This window comes from Eumetopias jubatus, unplaced genomic scaffold (assembly GCF_037043125.1).
Source record: "Eumetopias jubatus isolate StellerSeaLion01/CBP00866 unplaced genomic scaffold, mEumJub1_p1.0 scaffold_17, whole genome shotgun sequence".
Classification (NCBI taxonomy): domain Eukaryota; kingdom Metazoa; phylum Chordata; class Mammalia; order Carnivora; family Otariidae; genus Eumetopias; species Eumetopias jubatus.
The window spans coordinates 5,094,541-5,106,702 of record NW_028274823.1 but is presented as its reverse complement, the minus strand read 5'-3'; the positions used below and the strand labels follow the sequence as shown (position 1 = coordinate 5,106,702).

The window sequence follows — 12,162 nt, the reverse complement described above, 5'->3', positions numbered from 1 at the left end:
TCAAGGACCACATCGGAAGTCTTAATACTGCATCAGAACTACAAATACCACATCAAGAATCCAAGTACCAGCTGGTTATCCAAGTACCTTTTCTAGAAATTCGGGTACCATGTCAGAAAGCTGAGTATTAAACCATCAAAATGCCTGGTCAGAAATCGAAGCAGTGCATCTGGGCATTTGTCATTTTGGTGCCTAGAGGAGTCTTCATTTTTCACTAGAATGTGTTGACCCTTTCTGAAATTCATTTGAAAAGTAAAAAAAGTAAATAACTTTTATTTCAGCTGGGCTATCATGCATTTTATAGAAATATTATAAGTCACAGTGTCCCTGAGAAATCTGAAACAGCTTGGCACTGGCCCCAGTCACAGAGCGCTGTGGGCCAGGTGGAGGGTTAGTGGATGCTTGAGGAAGGTGCCCCTTGATGTATCTGATCTAGAGTCTGTGAAAGAGACTGTGTGTGTCAGTGGGGTCTCAGCAATCCTGGTAGGCAGTTTTCTAAACCCACAGGAAAGGGTGTTCTTGGAGGATATGGTTAAAAGAGAATTAAATCCTCATCTTGGGAAGCCAAAAGTCAAATTCAGAGAACTGCCTGATGGCGCCAGCAGTTTGGCCGTAGAAAACTTTCTTGAACTCCTGTTTTCTACTCTCCATAATTTATGGACGAGTCTGACTTCCCTGAGACTAGCGCCTGGATGGATCCTTTGCAAAGGGACAGAGAAGAAGCGATTTGGCTGCATGCCTGCCAGTGACCCAGCAGCTCGGGAGCAGTCAGTGTCCTAACGTGGATCCCCGGGGGTTGCCCAGCACCCAGCAGATCCCCCGACTCCACAGACGGCTGGTGAAGGAGTAGATGAGTGAGTGGTTGGGCACGGCAGTGGGGGAGAGCAGGCAGTCAGCAGAAAGAGAACACCACCTTTGCACCCTACACAGTACCTGGGGCGGCACTTAGTGCACGCAGGGCCGGCCACCTAAGATGCTCAATTGCTTGTTCAAAAAGCAGAACAAAAAGCTTTTTCCTTTCTTCCGTGGTCTCTCTCTCGACCTATCACGCTGGTTTTGTTTTTTTTTTTTTTACCTTCTATTTAATGTCATGCTCCCTGGGGCACGGGCATACTCTAGGCAGTACAGACCCTCACCGATGCCCGAGACTGTGCCCTGCAACTTGCTGGGCAAGTGTACACTTTGGGGCCTAGGAAGCAGACAGTCAAGAACCTGCCCTGGAGAGGAGGCAGAAGCTGGGCCAGGTGTGACTAAGCCACCAAGCCCCTGGAGTGCTGCGCCATTGTCCCATCTGACTGCACTGACAAAGTAAAAACTCAGAAAGTTAGTACAAGCTGGGTGTGAAACCCCATGCTCCGAGCCCTCCTGAGTGGGGCTGGTCTCACACCCCCGAAGCAGCTCAGCCGCAAGAAATGATGGTCAGAACACTGGAATGTTCACCCGTGGATTGTTGTAATAAGGGGCTTCTGTTCCCAACAAGCACGTTCATTCTCCCTGATTGCATCATTCGTTTCTGGGAAGGTGTCTCCTGCCCTCTCGGGGACAGCCCTCTCTCTCTGACTCTCAGCCCCACCTTACTACTTCCTACCACCCTCTTTACATTGTCATTCAGGTCCTTACTACTCCTTGGAAGGGTGGTGTTGATGCACTGGGTGTCCTGCTGGAATGTGGTCACAGAAAGGAGGGCATGATGGATGAATATGCATTTAATACTGCTTACACCACTTTATACCCTTTTTTGGAGCAAGGTGGATATAACTAAATAAACGAAGTCAGTTCACACCCCCAAGCACGAAGCGCAGAGTCGGGGTTTGCCAGAACGTTGGCGTGGCAGCCAGGGGACCGAGTTCAAACGCCAGCTTGCCCTTAGGGCTGCCCGATAACAAAACAGTCATGTGCCTTTTTGGGCCTCCATTTGAAGGACTTAGGTGGGTGCCCGAAGCCCCTGAATTCTCAGGGTCGGTGGATCCAGAATAGCACCACAGAATTACCTGGCCAGGGCTCAGCTGATGGCCTGGAGCCTGCAGGTGGGTTTGGGAAACTGGACAGCCCTAGGGCTTTCTGTGGTTTCATAAATAGCTTCATGCAATAGATAGTTATAAACACCTTCGTGAAAGCCTTGTTTTCCTGTGATCCTGAGATATTTGGCCCATCCTTCTGGATGGCATAATAGGATGGCTAAAGTAAGCATTGCTTACAGTTGTCGCAAGTCTGCTGAGCGTTGGAGAAAACTGTCGGGTCAGGAACCTCATCATTCCTACGTGCCTCATGTAGCATTTCTGCCCGTGTTTGTATTCGTTCTACACATGCACACACACTGGGAAAAAAATCCCAGGCCACCTTGAACTAAATGGATTTGACCTCTATTTCTCAAATGTGTGTTAGTATGAAGTCGGGAGCTTTCTTTGAGAATTCAGTGAACCATCTACTCCACCTGCTCCTGCCTTAGCTGACAGCCCTGGCATTAAAGAGTCTAGTTTCTCTGGGAAAATTCATGTCATGGACATCTTGTTGCCAGGAACGAGGCAACTCACTTCTCATTTCAAGATGATGTAAAGTCTCGTGTGTTATTCCCTGTGTGGACGGGGAGACATGAATGATGTCCAATTACTTGGAGGGGAGAGAGCCTGTCTAAGAAGGACATGCCATACCGGAAGCTTCCGTTGCTCAGCAACGTGTCATTTTACCTGCGTTTCACAAAAGGCAGGTAAATGGGCCAAAGCCCATTTAGTATCGATGGTGTATAAAGGGGAAACCTGCCCTGTTCAAATCATTCCTTCCACCATAGAAAAGAAGCAGGGCAGAGCGGATCCGGACAGGGTGGGCTGAGGGCTGTACACCAGTGTGTGCAGCATGAGGGCACAGGGCTCGGTGGCGCCCCATTCTTCCCTGACTTAGGAGTAAAGCATATCAAATTGCTCAGGATTCTAATTATACAATCTCCAGCTTAAGAATCTCCTTCATGGGGCGCCTGGGTGGCTCAGTGGGGTAAGCCTCTGCCTTCGGCTCAGGTCATGATCTCAGGGTCCTGGGATCGAGCCCCGGCAAGGAGCCTGCTTCTCCCTCTCCCTCTGCTCCTTCCTCCTGTTTGTGCTCTTTCTCTATCTCAAATAAATAAATAAAATATTTAAGAAAAGGAATCTCCTTCAAAAGGCTTCCAGCTGGGGCCACCCCTGGAACCCACATCCGTGCATTACCATCCATCCAGTACACCCCCGGGGTCTCGGCTTCCACTCCACGCCTTGTTGCATGTGAGCAACTCAGCTCACGAAATCTCTTCTTTCCAGTGGAGGAGGACGCAGAGCGCTGCAGGGCTCAAACCGCACACCCTCGGGCCCTGCAGACACACAAACCGGTCTGTTGCGTCCTGGCGGGGGGGAGTTACTGTAAAGGCCATGACCCCTTTCTTTATGGAATGGGTGTTGGGAGAAGTGGATCTGCCCATTGTCGTGGCCTCGGCTTAAGGTCCCCATGACATTCTTTCCTATGTGGGGAGAGTTTTCTTTCTGTTCCTAAAGCAACAAATCTTCTCAGCTTCAAGCCTGGCCAATCTTAATAGAATCATGGCAAAAAAAAAAAAAAAAGGGTAAAACAAAGCAAAAACCAAACAAATAAAGGGCATTGGTGGTGTGTGTGTGTTGGTCGGTGGGGGGGGGGCGGTGATGGGGAAAAAAAGACCTGAATGCACGAATAACCTGACTCAAATTCAGGTTAACTTCATGATCTAGATTTGACGATTTCCTTGAAGTTTGGCTTTAGTTAATTATCAGCTTTTCCAAATAGCAGCCTCTGAAGTCCACTCCAGGTTATTTCTCCCCTTTTGATTAACACCATTTTGTCCTTTTGTCAGGAGTTCAAGTCAGCTCTTAAGACCATTTGCAGTAAGAGCTGAGGACAGCCAACTGCCGGCCCAGTGTCTGCAGAAGGTAAAGCACTGAAATCCACGGACTCCAAAGGGAGGTTTCCACCTGCCATCTTCAAGGCCATGTGTCCTGTCCCTGCTCTGCTGTGGGGCAGTCAAGGGGTAGATACCTTCTCACAGCCTGGATTCCAGGCTAGAGCCTCAGGGTACCAGCATCCTTGAGTTCAAGTGGAGTTCAGCACTTGAATAGAAGATCCCTTGTTTTGTTGAAGCCAGACTTCACAGGTTAGAGACCTCAGGAATTCACTGATGTGTACGTGTATATGTATTTGTGTGTGTGTGTGTGTGTGTGTGTGTGCTAGTTACAAGTAAAAGCAACGTAGGAGCTGTATACATAGCAAACTCAGCCGTTGCTTCAAAAACGAATGTGGCCGAGGTTCAATTAATGTGAACTCCCAACCACGAAACATTTATTTTTGCTGATTTCTAGTTATATTACTTTTGCTTTCTGAGAAGCTTTCCTTGGGTCATTGGAAATAGTAAGAAATTCCCCCTGAAATTAATCAAGGGGACTACATCAAGGAATTGTGAGAGGTTTCTTCTGCTTGTTTTTAATCTCCCGGCACCCGTCGATGCTGGGTTGTGTGCTAGGGCACTTTCAGCTGTCACCATCCATCACCACCGCAGAGATGAAGCTAGGAGTTCCTCTAAGTTTCACATAGCCAGGTGTTTGTTTAAAAAACAAAAAACAAAACAAAAAAAAACCTGTGCCATGTGAAACAAATGGTTTGATTTAAGTGTGTGGTATGACTGCAGTGGGAAGCAGTTGAACACACAGCCGCGATGCTGCAGCATCTCCATGGCAACCGGTGGAAATAATGGCCCCCTTCGGGAATAGAAGAGATCTCAATCCTGTTGTAGCCGCGTCGCATTGGCTGTCTGCAGGAGAGATGGTTTTCAATGATTGTCTCAGAAATTCCTTATCAACAGAAAATGAGTGAGAAGCAGCGTTTTCAGAAAATAAATGGATTTACCGACAACTAATGGGATCCTCGAAGTCACCAAGGGCAGCAAGGCAGAGATCTGAGAAGCTGATGATTCCATGCCCACCTCTGTTACAGTAGCTGCTCAAAGCCTGGTCACTGTCCCTGCCACATAGAACACATCTCCAGGACTGTTGTTGATTTTTTCTTTATTGGAGGCAGACATAATTGGGTATTAAATGGAATAAAGTATATAACTCTCTAGCACAGTCCTTGCCCAGAGCAAGTACTCAGTAAACAGTACTTGAAATCAAATTCTCAGGACCAAATGAAAGTCAGTGCCTGGGGCTGGTCAGAGGAATTGTCATAGTATGAAAAAAAAAGTTAGACATTACAACAAACCATGGTCACACATCGTGGACCGCTTTGGTTCTCGTGAGTGATCGATCCTCTGAAAGACTAGACACAGCGTTACACCTCTCTGTGCACGTATGACGCCAACACGAATCACCACGTCCCCCAGGAAGGTCATTTTCTTTATGAAGCCACTACTTTCCCAGGGATGTGGCTCAACCTATTGACTGTGAAATAAAGCAGCTTCCACCTTGTTGCAAAGGAAGGAGAACTTGGTGAGAACAGGCAAGCAGCAGGAGTTTCAGTTTTTCGGATACCAGACGAGAGAGTCGTCTTGGGGGTACACTTCCCTTTTAATTTTAGGAAGTGCCGTGGAAGAAAACAGATATTTTTGAGATGAGAAGTTGACTCTGCAAAGCAGCACCGTGCCTGACATAGGCTTGCTCTTCAGGCGGAGCAGAAAACTCCAGGTTGAAGGAAATTTACCTTGCAACCCTATTTGGGGAAAAGCGCTCGTAACGCATGTGCCGACGAGCCTCTCGCTTCCATGTTTCTACGGTGGTTGTATTTTGAAATGCATTTGAAATATCTTTGAAATCTCATTCTGCCTTGAAAGAGCCCTTTCGAAAGTGTAACATTAACAGTCACTTTGGAGAAGGAAACGTGCGGCATGGGGGCTTGTGATTGGGGCTTGTAGGCTGTCCACTCCTCCCGTCTCCCTGCGGGCCGTGGATGCTCTCCCGGCCTCTGCCCTGCAAGCGCAGTGCACCGCCGCGGGGCGGGCTCTGCTTTCCCCGCCGGCACCACTGCCCTCTGCAGCTACACTCCCGGCAGCCAGCCTGGATTTTATGCCACCTTTCTTACTGATTTATTGTAAGCTGGGGGGGAAAAAAGTCACTATGTCACCACGATTATAAATTTATTTTTAAGTATTTCCACGAGAGATGAGTGAGCTCTTCTGTCCCGTTTCCCCTGCTGGATTTTTGGCTTTGGTTTCTGATGACATCGCCTGAGTGCAGGCAGCCACTAGCCTGCGAAGGAGAATTACAAAGGGAATACCCACGTGAATAATGTATTGCCTCTCGCCTCGGTAGCCCGCTTGGAAATGTTCATGTTGTCAGCCAGGGAGACGCCAGTGCTGTGGACATGGGTTTGAACATGGTGATCACCTAGGGGCTGCTCGGAGAGTGGTTGCTCTGTAAGTATCCATGGATGTGGAATACAGACGTGGCGGGGATTTCTGGAAGGTTCCTTCCGTCTCTCATTTAGGTCGTGCATTCTCCAGCAGCTTTTAAAGTGTAATACCTCATGTTGCGACTCCCTGGTAGTTTGGGAATGTCATGGCAATTCTGTTCTTGGCCAAGTCTGTGTGTGAGTTTACTCCACCGATTTGTAAGATGTAGCCTCCATGTAGGTGGTGGTTTTGCAGTTTTGTGCAAGTGATTCATGCCAGTCGTATGCCTGCCTACTTCATACATTGCTATTTAACGTCTAAGTGCTTTCTCTTTCCCTTAAAATATAGTAACTAAATGTACCTGAAGCAGCGGGAACAGGCTTAAAATGTTCGACATGCATCTTTCAACTAATGTGAAAATTCTAAAGGCGTTTTAGGGAATATTTGACACGAAAGCTGACTAACCAATTATTTGGAATGTTACCCCATAAAATTGGAGGAAGATATTTTCTCTGCCTGCATTTCTTTTCTCTCTCTTAAGTGCGCAGCTTGTGGTCGAAGGCTGTATCACAGCGAATGGCACACGTTCTCACAGAGACCGTATGTGATAAACGCACAAATTACTTTTCAATTGTAAATCTACTAACTGGATAAACCCAGATACAATTCACTTATGAATTATTTTTGATACGTATAGTGAGAAAAGCTTTACTGCTGGGGAAAAATAATAGGTTTAATTCTGTGCAGTGTTTTATTTCAACCAGATTATCCCGGAACGCCCGTCTTCCCTTGGTGCCCCCACAAGCTCTGTTCTCCACTCAAAGGACGCCGGTCATCCCCGCATTACCCTCAGAATCCCACCAGTGCTGACTTGGGTCCCTGCCCCCCGAGTGCTCAGCAATGTGGGGCCACAGCATGCCCCAGGAGGTGACAGTGCTCAGTGACAGGAAGTTTCTCTGCCCGCTTCACTCTGAGCCCAGGGAGAAGGGTATCCCTGTACATTTGGGCCTTCACACAAAGCATAACAAATGGGATCCATAGTTCACTGTAAATATAATGTTTGCTTTATCTTGTTTGCATTAGAGAGAACCTTAGAGTATTTTATGTTAGAAAGTCTAGGGGGAAAACTTACTTGTGCTTTGTTAATGGTAGGAGTGGGCTTCTATTATCTTCCCGTCAACCATGAGCCTCCCCAACTGTTCTTTCTTTGCTAAAGAGAAATCTGATTGGGTGCCTGTGCATGCATGCGTACTGTGCAGGGAACAGCACGCGGAAAAAAGTCAGGGACGTTGTGCAGCGTGGATGGGGGGAGTTCTTAAGGAGGGCTCGGTTTTGCCTTTGCTTGCTTTCACCTTGGACGGCATGGTTGCTGGTGTGCTGGAGAAAGGCCCATAGTGGGTGAAGCCTGAGCTGTCTGTGTGGAGTATTTTATCCCAGGCGTGCGTGGGGTGGTGACGGTGGTTTCAGGAAGTTTGTATACGGGTGGCCCCTGCAGGAGAGCTCCAAAGGGAAAAGCAGAGGGAAGAAAAAGCTCTTTGGGAGTCAGTTGGGAGTGGACATCACTGTCTGACTCCAGGGGCCCCAGCGATAGAAACGGCTCTGAGGGGGGAGGAGCCAGCGGTGGGGCCTGCCGGCAGGAGAAATCAATAGCATCAGAGCCCAGGAATGCAGGGGGATGATGCTTGCTTTTACTCAGTCATATCTTCCCAGCACCGAGCACCCTGCGTGGCACATGGCGGGCTTTCACGCAGCTGTTTCTGAGCATGAAAATGAACTAAAGGACAGATACCAACTAATTTTTGCAAGATTTGGGGGTCATATGTTTTATGTATGATGTGTTCTGTCCCTTTACATACACCCTGCACGTGTACCTACATAACCTGGAGTATTGAAAAGCAGCATGGACTTTGCCAGGCACTGCGTTCAAATCCTGGCTTGTCACTTCCTCGCTGAGACCTCATTTAAGGTAGTGACCAAGGGGCCAAGATGAGGCTACTCTTCTGATGCACTCGACCTGCCACCTGCCTGGGAGCAAACCCCAGGCAGCATCACTATTATTACCATGCTTGTCATTTCTGCCCTCCTGTTCTCCCGGTTACATGGGAGGGCAGTGATTTGTATTTCTTTGGGAAACAAATTTTTAAAAACCAGCCCTGCTCTGGGAAAACAAACTTTCAAAAATGATTTCTAATGCCTTAAAGAATACAAGCCCTGTCGGTTCTGAAGCATGCTGTAAGATTTGTATTTTAAAACTATACCTTGTTACATTCATCCTGATTCTAGTGCAAAAAAAAAAAAAATAAAAGAAGAAAGTGGCATAATAAGGTCAGTAAGCAGTTTTTAAGTGTAAAGTGATCTTGAATAGCTGGAAAATTAAAAGGACATTTTGCTCCATCCGTTTGTGGCAGTTTGTGAACGGACATAAGGCGCTGGAGTTCTGCCAGTGTTTTAAAATTAGAGCTAAAGAAATGAGACCCAACTTAATTAGTATAAATGTTGCCGTGTAACTTCTAATAATGAGTGTAATTTGCAGTGCCAGCTCACCATGTAATTTCGTACAATGGGACCTGCAGAATGTAGGACTAGTATTTAATCAAGAGAAATGATTAATATGGAAGGGGGAAGTTTGGAGCTTGGAAACCTGCAGGGGGCCCCGTGTGCCCGCTGGGACACCCCCATCTTCAGCAGCGGTTCCAAGGCCCCACGCACCCCAACCCAGAGTGTCCGCCCCATCCCCCCGAGGAAGCAGTGTCATCTGAGCTGTGTGACTACCCCACGTCACTCGGTGTTTCTGTGCTATTTCCTCACCCAGAAAGGGAGGGTACTGATGGACCCACTCTCTTATTCTTGTGGTGGGGGATTAAAGGGGTTGATGATGGAAAGCACTCAGTACTTAGCACTGAGTACACAGCACTCAACAGATTTTGCTTACTCCCACTTCTGCAAGTGTTATTGTGGATCTTGGAAGCCAAAGTGGGGAGGGTGCCTTTTATCCCAAAGCATAGGATGTGGTGGTCCTCGGATGATCTTTCTTTACTGAGATAAGATTCACGTAACATAATATTGGCCATCTTAAAGAGAACAATTCAGGAGCCCTTACTATGTCCATAATGTTGTGTAACTACTATCTCTACCTAGTTCCAACATATTTTCCTCACCCCAAAAAGAACCACCTGTGCCCGTTTGCAGTTGTTCCCCATCTCTCCCTGCCCCCAGCCCCTGGCAACCACAAAGCTTCGTTCTGTCTCTATTGATTTACCTCTTGTGGGTATTTCGTATAAATGAAATCATATGATCTGCGACCTTTTTGTCTGACTTCTCTCCCTTGAACAATATATTTATCATGCCCTAGCATGTGTCCATACTTCCTTCCTTTTCATGGCTGAATAATATCCCACCATGTGATAGACGACACTTTCCATTCATCCACCGATGGATGTTGTTTTCTGCCTTTCGTCTATTGTGGATAGTGCTGCTAGGAATATTTAGGTACAAGTTTTTATTTGAGCACCTGTTGTGAGTTCCTTCAGGTATATGCCCAGGGCTGGGATTACTGGGTGCCACTATGACTCTCTGTTTACCTTTCTGAGGAGTTGCCAAAGTTGCCCACAGTGGTTACACCATTTTGCATTCCCATCAGCTGTGTATGAGGATTTGAGTTCTTTCACATCCTCACCAACCCTTGTTAGTTTCTTTCTTTCTTTCTTTCTTTCTTTCTTTCTTTCTTTCTTTCTTTCTTTCTTTCTTTCTTTCTTTCTTTCTTTCTTTTTTTAAATTATAGTCACCCTAGTGGGTGTGAAGTGGTGGGTGTGATTGTGGGTTTGCTGTGCATTTCCCTACTGATCAGTGGGTATTGAGCATCCTTTCTTGTGCTTGCTGGCCATTCACCGGTTTTCTTTGGAGACATGTCCGCTCAAGGTCTTTGTTCATTTTTTTGACTATTTGTCTTGCTGTTGTTGAGCTGTAGGTGTCTTTATGCATTCTGGAAGCCAGATCCTTACCCCATGTATATCATTTGCAAATATTTTTCCCATTCTATAGGTTGTCTTTCCCCTTTCTTGGTAGTATCCTTTGATGCACAAAAGTCCTTGATGGTTTTCAGTGGAAACTGAGCATAGCAGTGAAAAATTTTGAATCACAAAGGGAGAAAGTCTTTTCCTTCTTTATTCTCCTCCTGTCTTCCTCAGACTCAAAGAGAGACTCACTTTGGGTTCAGTGTGCCTTTAACATCTCTGAGACTTGCTAATCGACCTTTTTAACAAAAGGACAGCAGGCTCTGACCCAAGAGCCTCCATTTCATAGTCCTCCTTCCTGCCCATCCCTGAGCTGATTATTAAGCTCATCTCTGGGTATGGCTAGCAACGCTGCTTTTCCCATTTACACGAATGAAAAGAGTTCCTTTTTAAATACACATATTTGACTTTTTTAGAAAAAATGAGTGAGGGATGCCTGGCTGGCTCAGTCAGAGGAGCATGCAACTCTTGATCTTGGGGTTGTGAGTTCGAGCCCCACGTGGGGTGTAGAGATTACTTAAGTAAATAAAACTTAAAAAAAAAAAAGAAAGAAGAGAAAAATGAGTGGATGATGTGACTGTTACAAGCTTGTGAAGGTGGTAAGAGAACTCGGGGGCACTGCTGCAGACCCCAGGAAGGATCCCTGAGCAGGCCGCAGGTGAGGGGCGTGTGAGGTCCAGCAGTCTGGTGATGGGGCACAGAGCAGATGGACCGTGCTGGCCTGCCATTACTGACTTGTCCTCACTGTGTTCTGGGACTCGTACCAGGCACCATGCTTCACTCTTCCTCCCTGACTCCTGACTGCCGTCGGGTGAGGGGGAGAAGGTCTTGGCCTTCAGGGCACAGGAAGGTGTGAAGTTTGAGAGAAGAACGTGGTGGGATGTGGTCACTGATGGATGTGGGACATGAGGAGGGAGGAGAGTCCGGAAGGATCTGGAAGGATCTGGAAGGATCCTGCAGCCAATGAAGGGAGACATGGGCAGACAGGAAACTGGATGCATTTTTAGAAACCCTTTTTAGTTTCATGGGGCTGTTGTAAGACATGAAGACAAACTTGGTGGCTTAAAACAACAGGAATGTGTTCTCTCATAGTTCTGGAGGCTGGAGGTGTGACACTAGGTTGTCAGCAGGGCCCTGCCGCCTTTGAAGCCTCCATGAGGGACTCCCTCTGTGCTTCCTCCAGCTTGGATGGCTCCTGGCCAGCCCTGGATTCCACGGCTCGTGGCCGAATTACTTCATCTCCGCCTCGTCTTCACATGACCTTCTCTGGGGGACACGTGTGTATCCTCTTCTCTCTTCCAAGGCCATCAGACATTGGTTTTAGGGCATATCCTAACCCGTCATGACCTCATTTTCACTGAACTAATTATATCTGCAGAGACCCCATTTCCAAATAGGTCACATTCTGAGGTTCCAGGTAGGCATGAATTTGGGGGGTGGGGGGGACACAACTCAACCCATACAACACCCATTGCAAGTTGGCAGTTTCTCCTCTTCGACTGAAGGTCTTGGGGCTGGTGATGATACCATTGAGTTTCCTAGACCCAACCTAGTGCATCCACCATCTCTCTGGAGTTCTGGCCTCAGCTGGGGCCACACCACTAGCATCCCTGGGTGCAATTTCACAGACCAAGAGGAAAATGGATTTTCCCAGGCAAGGTTAAATCAGAGCACAAGAATCAACCTCGAGGTGCCTCTTAGACACTTAGATAATTTTGACATGAAAATCAATGCTTAATCTAAGTCTCTTTCCTCCTGTCTGAGTCAGATAGAAAT

General features: G+C 47.2%; 1 protein-coding gene across 3 annotated transcripts in view; it reads left to right on the top strand.

Moving 5' to 3' along the window:
* The window catches only part of PTPRE (protein tyrosine phosphatase receptor type E), a 151,635-nt gene that overhangs the window by 67,360 nt on the left and 72,113 nt on the right, over window positions 1–12,162 (top strand). Inside the window, exon 1 of one of the 3 annotated variants that reach the window (XM_028120031.2) lies at window positions 3,911–3,926. The exons of 1 other annotated variant lie outside the window; for it this stretch is intronic. The gene's annotated coding sequence lies outside the window, so the exon portion shown is untranslated. Of the gene's footprint in view, window positions 1–3,910; window positions 3,927–5,963; window positions 6,398–12,162 lie in introns of those variants that run through there. One more of the 3 variants, XM_028120032.2, reaches the window with a different exon arrangement.